Source organism: Pipra filicauda, unplaced genomic scaffold, assembly GCF_003945595.2.
Source record: "Pipra filicauda isolate LSUMZ 115617 unplaced genomic scaffold, ASM394559v2 scaffold38_size3968069_pilon, whole genome shotgun sequence".
NCBI classification, from domain to species: Eukaryota; Metazoa; Chordata; class Aves; order Passeriformes; family Pipridae; genus Pipra; species Pipra filicauda.
In genome coordinates this window covers 102501-113037 of record NW_024104520.1, presented here as the reverse complement: position 1 = coordinate 113037, position 10537 = coordinate 102501, and positions in this window count along the sequence as shown.

The window sequence follows — 10537 nt, the reverse complement described above, 5'->3', positions numbered from 1 at the left end:
GAACTGTTTTATTCCCTGCCTGTCAGAATGGCTTTCCACCAGCACCACCATCCTACTGGGGCCACAATGGATGACTGCCACAAAGTTCACCTTCCCTGTGGACAGGGCTTGGTTTACATTTCTCCCAGCCAAAGAAAGAATGGCCAGGTCAGCTGAAAAGCCTCTGGGACCTCACAATCCCCATGGAATATGACATCAAATTTGTAGGCCTTCTTCCACCCTTCCATTTGGAAATTTGAAGACAAGAGGCATTTTAGCATCTTTTATTTAAATCTGCTTTTTAATTACTATTGCAGCCTCCACAGCTGTTGGCTCACTTTTCTTTTGCACACATATGCCCATGTCCCTGGGTGTGTTGGGGAGTCTGTGGGGGTGTTGCAGGTGTTACAAGTGTGCCATCACACCAGAGAGGGATTACACTGCGATGGGCACCATCTCCATCACCAATGCCCTTGTCTGGGGCACAATGAGATGACTCCATTTTTCAGGGAAGACCCTTTGCTCGTGGGCCCATGACCATAAACCCGTGGATAGCAGCTGTGTGGGCTGAGGCCGGCAGGGCTCCACGGGGATGTGAGGATGTGTACGCATGTGTGTGTGTCTGTGTGTGTGCGTGTGAGTGTGTCAGGAATGCCCCTTTCACCCGCCTCACCTCCCTGGCAGTGCTCTCTTGCCTCAGGCGGCTGGTGGCTCAGTGCACTGGCTGATTAGGTAACAACAGAGCACCTTCCCTCCCTGTTTCCTCTCAATGCGCTTGGGCCACGGCTTTTGAAGGAGCCCAGCCCTGCCACTATCCAGCCATTATAAGGGGATGTATGGGGCTTTATCCGGAAAAAGCTCAGCCTTGCCCCAGGCTTCATCAATCATTTAGACCGGTTCAAATCCCCTTCATCGCGTTCCGCCTCATTAAACCTATCGAGGGGGACTGAAGAGAGTTTGTATAGGTCCAGAATGCCTGTACACTCCTCTCTATCCCAGATAACGCGGATGGAAAAAAAATAAGGCAAAGAAAAAGGCAAAAAGGCAGCGAATCAATTAAAAGGAATATATCTCTGCCCTGTCTGCTCCCTCCGCACATGAGCCTGGCCGGGCATCCTCTCCTGTCAGTGACTTATGGAGCCCCTTCACACCCCTCCTGGACTGTGGGCCTAGGGGAGCAACCAGCAGCCCCGCTGGGGCCATTAAACAGCCCAGAGGCGTAAAGGCCGGGGTAGTGAGGTCTGCCCTGGCCTCTCTGCTCGTCTGCAGACAGGGGAAGAGAACAGCCCTGTGCACGTCCCTGCAGGCAGGGAGAGAATGGGCCGGCTGTCACTGGGTCCCGTGCCAGCCTTTTTGAAATAGATGTATTATTTATCCCCTGGGAGAGAAAAAGAAATCAGCTCCAGCAAAAAGGTGCTGGTTGATATTTACCCTTATATTTTTATTCTGACTACGTCAGTCACCAAACTTATCGATGCCTTGTCCCTCGTGTCCCCACTCCCCAGGGTGGCGATACGCTGCCGGCCGGGATGCGCCGCTCCGTCGGGATTGCCCTTCAGGCCACTCACGGCGCTGAGCTCGGAAACTGGGCTCCGAGACGCTGACAGTGGCATTTAAAACAAAGAGGGGCGGCTGCATTATCGCCGATCCCTTCTGATATTAATAGTCATAAAACCAGGAGTGATTACCGAAAAGGAACGTGTTAAATGCCAGGAATCTGGGTGGGGTTGGGTCTCAAAAAAGAGGAAGAAGAAAAAAAAACCCCTAAACAAAATAATAATAATAATAATAAAAAAGGCAACCCACTGAATCCAAGTCTGTATTTTAACTTTTTTAATAACGATTTTTCCTGTGCTGTAAGCTTGCACCGAATCCTGGAGGAATTGCTAAATCAGATTAAGGTTATATTTTGCAACAGACTGGATGGAGCAATAAAGGAGAAAGCGCGGAAATGGGACTTCACCCATCAATTAGATCTCTATTAGCAGCCAATGCAGGCTTCACCACAGGAAATGTCACGTCCCGGCAGAAGCAGAGCCTTTCACTTTCCCCTGAAATTAAACAATTCTTCATGCTCGGAGACCCCGGGCGAGCCAAGCCTTTGTTCGTCCGGGTTCAGAGGGTGCGCGTCCCGCCAGCACCTGCTCGCTGCCTGCGCCGGGAGCCGCGGCCGGGCCACCGCCTGCACAGGTTGCCCCAACACCTGCGCTGCTCACCCGCCTGCCCAGCGCCCAGGAAACCGCCGCCTTAAAAGGCTCTATTAATATTAAAGGGGTTATTCCAGTCATAAACGGGCCATTACGAACACAATGGGTAGTATTTTGAATAGCAGGTCGGCTCATCTGCCTCCATAGATCATAACTGCCAAAACCGGCCCCCTCTCCCCCCGTCGCTCCTCATCCCCGGCTCCTTGGGTTTTATGGAGCCAAAAGCTCTGTCGCATGGAGTCTCAACGGTGGCACCGTCGCAGGGTGTGGGGCCATGTTAGGCTAAAGCAGACAGATTGAGCCGCTCTCCGGGATGGAGAAAGAGGCTTCTTTCCCCCGCGTGAGGCTGGGAGCCGGAGTAAGCTCGGCTCTGCCTGGCAGGGCGTGCCTAGTACTTCTCCCCCCTCTTTCCTCTTCGGCACTACCACCAGACGAGCCACCGGCTCCGGGGTGCATCCTGCGGGGAGGGAGGCAAGGAAAGGCACGGGGCCTTTCCCTCTCAGGTCCCCCCCCCCCACTCCTTCCCCCCTACCAGCTCAGGGAAAAGAAAGAAGAAAGGAGAAGAAGAAAAGCCGTTGAATTTGCCCATAAGCGAGAAAGGTGCAACAGGAAAGGAATGGCCAAGAAGGGGGAAGTCGCAGGGGGGATAAAGAGAGCTCTGTTGCCCCGGTCCTTGTTGTTCTTGGTGCTGCTCCATTCAGGCACCGAATTCAAATGGATATTTTACAGCTCAGTCCAGCTGAACAGGGGTTCAATGCCTGAAAGCTGCCGAGCTGCCTTCGCGGACATGCTCTGGGCCCGATATTATAATTTTCATAATGCGCTTTTATGTAGCTCCAGCCTCCTCCGGTGGGGAGCCCGCAGAGCGGCTGAAAGGGGCTTTGAGAGACTAGGGAGCGGGGCTGCAGCGAGCTGCGAGCCCCCCGCTGGCGTGAGTGGCACCGCCTGCCCCGGCCGAGGGCTCCTGCCTCCAGCAGCCAGCCCCCGGCCCGCGGCTCAGCCGCGCCTCCCCGCCCGGCCCAGCGCGGTGCGACGCAATGCGGGGCCATTCAGGGCTGCTCCGGCTTGACGTCTCTGGAGTGGTGCGCCCTGTCCGTCCCCGCCAACCAAGCCCAGGGGCACGGGGACAAAGCTCTGTTCCAGCCCGGCCCCCCGTCGGCCACTAGCGATGTCCTGCCCCGACTGTCTTCTGCGCTGGCCCTACCCGGGAAAAAGGCAAGGAAAGGGAAATTCTCCCCCTCAGACAGGCCGGAAGGAGGGGACCTAAATAGTCAGCATCAAGAGCGTTATTTCCACCGCTACAAGACAGGTCAACCGAAAAATCTCTAACTGTGTATTTATCATCCTGGGTAAATCATCCGCTGCTGAAGAGGGTCCCCGGCTGAATCGTTAACCGGCTGGTGCCAGTGGCTGGGAATGAAATTCGAAAGATTTTTGATTTCCCTTCGGAGCCAAAAGAGCTGGCTCCGCCAATGTCCGCCCGCCCCCGCCCCGCTCAGCAGGTGCGTGAGCCGCGCTCGCCGTGTGAAAACATCAGAGGTCTCCCCTCGGAGATGTTCTGCCAGCCCCTTCCCTTCCGGTTCTGGAGGCACCCAGTGGCAGTGGCTGAAGAGTTAGCCACTGACAGAGGAAAGGGACGAAGTAGGTATTTCTAAGGCCAGTTTTATCTTCAGAGATTGTCCTTCAGACTGATAGACTGAAGGAAGGGAAATATTTAAAAAAGGAAGAAAAAAAATAAAATCAGAAAACAAAAACAAACCACCCCAAACTAATCACCAAAACCCTGAGAAAGCCGTGTCAGTGAAGAAGGCTGCTCACGGCCGGGAGCAGGCCGGGCAGCGGCACCGCGGTCCCGCGGAGCTTCGCTTAGGAACACAGCAAGCAAGGAGGCAAGGAAGAAATTCTTTTATCTGTTTCTAGCGTGGCTTTTGATGTTTAGCACGGAGTGAAAGGCTCCCTAAGGAGCAAATTACTTGTTTCATCTCCCTGATTATAACTGCAACCTGAATATGAGGGGCTTGTCCCCAAAATCTTGTGTAACTACTGCCGCATGTCTCTTGATAAGCTCCTGCTGAGGAGTTATAAATACCCAGAGGCATTTTTTTAAGCAGCCCAGGTCCAGAGACCGTGTGGTCTCTCTCCTTCCTGTGTCCCAAAAACTCCCGCAGCCCCACTGCAGCTGCCTGGGGCCCCTACTGCCGTACCATGGCCTCGCACACGACTTGGATGAGCCCCGGTGCTCCCCGCGGCAGCTGATGCTCCGGGCACCATTGCGGAGCATCGTTCCCTCTCTCCTGCGGCCCAGTAGAGGAGCTGGAAGGAGGGTGGACAGCAAAATCTTCGCCTGAGAAAAAGAAAAAAAATTCAATAAAAGAGCAAAAAAAAGTTTTTTATCTCATTCAGGTGGAATTTCCGCCTCAGGGAGGGGAACTGTTCACATCCCCAAAATCTGCATGGCGTGAATGGTGTTTCACACCCACGGGCCGTGGGAAGACACCAGTTGCCACGAGCTGCTTTAACTCTTTCCCACCCCCTTTCCACGTGCTCCTTTGCAGAGGAAGAAATGTTGTTGGGCAGCTGAGCCGCCTCCTCACCACTGTTTGCCCCCCCACCCCACCCAAGGGACAGTGAGAGGCCGTGGACCCCGTCTGCGCTCTGCAGAAGGGTCCGGATACTTCGTGGGGGCGGCTGTGCCCGTCGCAACGTGGATGCTGTCGTTTCTGGGTCGTTTGGACTGTGAACCTACTGCGCTCATGTTACAAATGCAATTAATAGTAAAAGCAGCCTTTATTTGAGGAGCAGGAGGCAGCTGAACACCGCAGGTCATTATCCATTAGCGGGGAGTGTTCAGCACTTAGCAGGGCTGCCGTGTTCAAGGCGAGGGGAGGAAAGGAAAAGGCCTTTTCTCTGGTCCTAGTTCCTCCATCACTTTCCTCAGCCCAGGAGAGTGAACAGCTAGCGGCAGGCTGTCCCGCGGGACAAGGCAGGCTGGGCGCCGGCAGAGTGGGGATCCGGTGAGCTGCCCCACTCGGGGCACATCTCTGGGGAACAGTGGGAGTTCAAGCCTCTCAAACATATATCCTTCTCGCCTGCCCTCTTCCCAGAAGGGCCCTTCACTTCGCTTCGTAGCGATGGGCAGGGGCCGAGGAGTGCTGGGGCACCCCCAGTCCCAGCCTTGGGAATGCAACTCCGTACCTCAGTTTCCCTATTCTGCAGACCCAGGCCAATGCTCCCAGCTTGCTTTCTGAGACACCTCCAGACAGATGCCTTGTGCTGATAATGCGAACGGTGTTTCCACACCTTCGCTGGCCTCCCACACATGAGCCGTCCGTCCCAATCCCGCTCGGATGCGTGTAGCATCTAACGGTCTGGCACGAGTATGGACGTTATCCCACAAGACATAGCTCCCAGGAGAGTTAGGGAACAGCCAGAAACCCGGGAGGCAGAAACCCTTCCCTCGGTCATACAGCAAGGCTCTGTCTGCTGTGGCAGTTTGGCAGAATCCACCGAGGTCTCCGCCCGAGACTTTTAGGGCTTCTCACTCGTTAGGTGAAAGAATACACCGAGCAAATCCAACAGGCTCGGGCCACTCGCTCAGGGCAGCACAGAACAAAATACCTCGTCTGCAGCGTGATGAACTGCAGTGAAACACCTACCATCTGCTTAAACCTCGGGATAAGATGAAACATCCTATTGATTTAGTCTCTAAAAAGAAACAGAAGAAGGATGGGGGGGGGGGGGAAAGGAAAAAAAGCCAACCCAAAACAGTCCTTTTCTGTACTCTGGAAGAAGGAGAAAAAAAAGCACCTCCTCCTAGTTCAGTGGGGAAAAAGGTCAAGCTACTATTGACAAGTATGTAAAGACATCTTCTAACCATGGGAAAACATGTATAAATTGTTTCGACTCACTGCATTCAAAACCAATGGAAGTGAATTACAAAACTGCACTTCTTGCATTGTTGAACTGAAAGGATATCTATTTATCATCTTATAAGACAGCTCGAACGATCTTTATCTGCTTTGCCCACTTTCTGACCCAAATTCAGGGTTTTTATGGAAAATTGCAGTCAGTTTGATTGATGAAATCCAAAGATGTCTAAAATGGCACCAAAGATCTCCAACTGTGCAGACTCCAACCGAGGGCTTCAATGTTGGCATTGTTCCTACGAAAAAAGTTGAGAAAACGAGCAAAAGTTAGGGAATTTCTGTTTAAAAACTTCAAATTTCAATGAGGATCCCGAACCTATTATCCCTATTCATGATGCAGACTGTGTGAACATAAAAGTATTTCCCACACATTGCAAAACAACAACAACAAAAAACCCCTTAGTTTTAAGCCACGACATAAACCTTCTTTGTAAAACGCTGAATAACCCTGTGCAGAAAATAAACCCAGCCATTCCCGTTTAGAAATTATATAAGTTTAGATTCTATAAACGGGAAGTTCACAAGAAGCATTTAAAGAGAGGGGAGGAAAAAAAATGTATTTTATCTGTGTACCCGAAATTAAAAGGATCCTTAATTTAAAATTCGGAAATGCTATGGAAGATGATTTTTAAACCCGGTGTGTGACTTCAGAGGGTTTAGCTCAGGGTTTAGAGGTAGCAGTTTGCCGGAAGATGCTCTTTCCCGTCTCTCCTTACAGAAGTAGAGTAAACCAATGCCTGCCAGGATTTAGCTGGCAACATATGGAGCTGCGGGCTGGGGGCTACGCAGGTGCGTGAGCACTCGCTGTCCACTGGACCAGCCCAGATCCACTCGGGACATGGCTGCTGCGCAAAGCCCCAGCACTGTTCTGTCGCGGATCTGTTTGTTAGCGGCTCCCCGTCTCGTTTAGGGCCACACATTATTGTGGAATACTGTCACCTGCCTAATTGTGCTAAATGGCCACCTCCTATTATTAATAATAGCTGGAACGTGGCTCCTAGACACGTTACCAAGGCTGGGAAGCTGATGAATGAAACCCCTACTAGGGAAAATCTTGGTAGCTGTCTTCTGTCGCATTACCCAAGGGGGCCGACTATAAATCTTCCTTCATTTTAACCACGTTTACCCTCATACTCCTCCAGGCTAGGGATGCTGTGTTAAGATTGCACTGATGTGCCAATGCTTTGGACCAGCTGCTCCTAAATACAGACAAGTCCTTGTCAATTAAGCCATTGAGGAGCAGGGCCTGGGAGCTCTGGGGCATTTTAGCAGGCAGCAGTGTGCAGCCCCAACAATTAGCATCCATTTTGAAGGGACCTCCAGGGCACAACTGCACAGGCAGGGAAGAATCAAAACACCAGGCAACTTCAATTCTGAAAATCGGTCACATAATGATACTGAACAGACCGGCCTAGGAGAAGTGAGCCAATCTTTCTTGGGAAGGACGTTTAGCCGCTCCTCCAGTCAAGCCATAGGGCCGAGGCACGCCGCGAACCGCGGAGTCAGAGGAGATAAATGAACACATTCATTTGGCTGTGTGAGCCGAAGTTTCCTTTGGCGGTTCTTCTTTGTAACTCGGTGTCACCTCAAGCAGCTGGTGGCATGCAATGCTCCCATGATCCTGGCCTTTGGCCCAGGCGGAGCTGGACAAGGCAGCCCGCTCCAAGGAGAAGAGCTGCGATGTCTCAGGTCAGAGAGGCCACGGTACCAGTGGGACAGGCAGAGCACTAGGAGTTCAGCTAAACAAAACCCCGAGGGGATTAGGGAGCCTGGGGGATCATTAGCGAAGGTGTTTGCTTAAGTCATTAGGAAGCCGGTAGCTAGGGGAAAAAAAGGCTTGTTCCACAAGGCACCTCCCCAGAATCTCAGGGCTGGAAATACGGAGGATATCACAGCACAAGACTATGTGACCCTACCAAGTTCAACAACAGAGCAAACAGCACATGCCTTTAGGGACGGCAGTCAACCGGGAGGTAACAAAGAGGGGAGGGCACCGGCAAAAATGTTTCTGTATTAAATATGGAAAAGTATGGGGACAAGGGCAGGGGTCAATGAAAGTCAACAAGAGAGCAGGCTTAATGATAGAAAGAATTTAATATCAAAAATACATAAATCTGCGTGGGAGGCAGCCCCAGAATAGGCAGAAAGGAAGGCAGCCTTGGAGTCAACATTCACTTGGTAATAGAGCCGGAATGGATAGCGCCAGGTTGTTAACATTTAACACAAAAGTTAGCGGGGAATAAAGGACGCAGGGCCGGCTCCTTTAATTGTGGCTCCGCCGGGAGATTTCCATATGTCACACTAAATGGATAACACCAGCCTTGCTCCACAAGGCTTCTGCCGGGGAGTCCCTTTCTCCCCCTTTACTTTCGTTCGGGATTATTTCTTTTTCCACCGTCCCTCCCCGCACGCCCCGCGGAGCTTCCAACAGGGGTCGAGACAAAGGTCTGGCTCTGAGTCAGTGCAGGGAAGGGCGGGAGAGCGGAAAGGAGCGGGAATGGAGGCTTTCGGGGAGCCCATGCCTCCCCTGGTCTTCCCTGTCGGCCCTCATCGGGCGTCACAGCTCGCCGATATCTGTCGCGACATGAAATTTAACTCCTGCCGGGTTTTAATGTCAGGAAAGCGCCCTCAAGTTAAAATAGGGTCTGAAAAAATAGAACCACTCCGCCAGTTCAGCAGGGCTCTGTTCAGTACTGCGCGGGGAACCGACCGGGCCCAGCTGCCGCCCCCGCGCAGGGACCGGACCCGGTCCGGCTCGGGGAAGGGCAGGGACCGCGGGACGGAGCGAGCAGGTCTTCTCGGACCAAAAAGAAGGAGAAAAAAAGAAAAGAAGCAAAAAACCCCCGCGCCCCTGATCAATACGGCAGTGTTTCTGCGCTAGTTCAGGAGGTCAGGCGGGCGTAGACACAGCATGGAGAGTTATTTATGTCAAGTCGGGTTATTGTAAACGAAATCCAGCAAATTGCACATAAGCTCCTCGGGGCCGCCAGTGGGCTCGTGGGCAGAGGTCAGTGTCAGTCAGTCTGTCCATCCCTCTGGAGACAGTAATTGTCCGGGGGCTGACACCGCGTCGGGGGCGATAGGCGGCTCCATCCATCTCCATCCAGTTATCCAGGCGCCGAGGCCGGGGTTGCCCGCTGCTCCGCGGGTGCGTGGCACCAAGCCACGGCCGGCCTCGCTCCCAGGAATGCCACGGCGGGTATGCCACGGCTCCCATGGGCCGTGCGGTGCCGTTCTCGCGCGTTGTCCCGCCATCCCTAAGCACCCTGCGCCAGGTACTGCGCTTCGCCAGCCTCCAGCATCCAGCTCCATCGCTCCCCCATAATCCCTTTATTAATAGGGAAATTCTTCCTTTCTGACAATTTAATAGTCTAAAGTAATCTTCTGCGTGACATTGCCCATCCGTCTTCTCAAAAGAGAAAACAAAGGGGATGTTTTTTTCTTTGGGCCTCTCCAGATCCTTTTCTATTTTGAGAGGGGCTCCCCACAATGGGGTCCTTATGAACCATAATGGTTATGTTTATGAAGCCAGCGATACCAGTGTATGAAGACAATTTTATGCCTAATTAGAAAATGATGTAAGCAAGTGGGAGACAAAGAGGGCTTGTCTACCGTGGCTGGGTCCCTGGCCATCACTCCCGGGCGAATATATCGCCTCTTCTGTGCTTCACGTCCACTATTTTTATAACATCTCGTCCATTAGCTCCTCAAACAGTTTATGGTATCGTGGACAGTTAGTAAAACAGCTTAATTTAGCGGTGGATTAAAGCAATTTTGAAACATGTTCTGAAGGGAATCGCACGGGAGGCGAAGAGCAGCCCTCCCCTCTCCTATCCAAGGGGACTTCACCTCTGGGAAGACTCCAATAACTGCAACCCCAGCCCCACTCGATTAAGGGATAATTTTTAATATATATGCAATAAATGTTCACTTTGTTAGATTGAATGACAGACAATAATATCGGCAAATCTTCATATCCATCCATTACCGGCAAACGAGCCGCACAAAGAACATATTTGCTTTTGATTAATTTATTTGCAGACTCTGTTTGATAAAGCAATAACTATTTGGTTAAACTTGACATTCGGTCTTCGGGGGGTTATCAGACCAATTCCCTCTCGTTCGTGGGTGATAATAAAGCTGTTTAAACGGGATTAATTATTAATTGGTTGCAATTAATTTCCTCTCTTCTCCACGTCGACAGACAATGAGGATCACTCACTCCTAGACAAAAGACTGCCATAGGAGCATCCTCGCCCCGTCCGTATCTATCTATGTGTTTATTCGTCTGTCCCTTTCCATCTCTCCTGATTCCTGTACGAGGCACCTCAGCTCTCCTCTAGAAGCGTTATATCTATCCTGCAGCAGGGAGATGTCCCCGTCGGGGATGGTGAGAGGGACTTCGGGACCCCCGCGAGTGTCCTG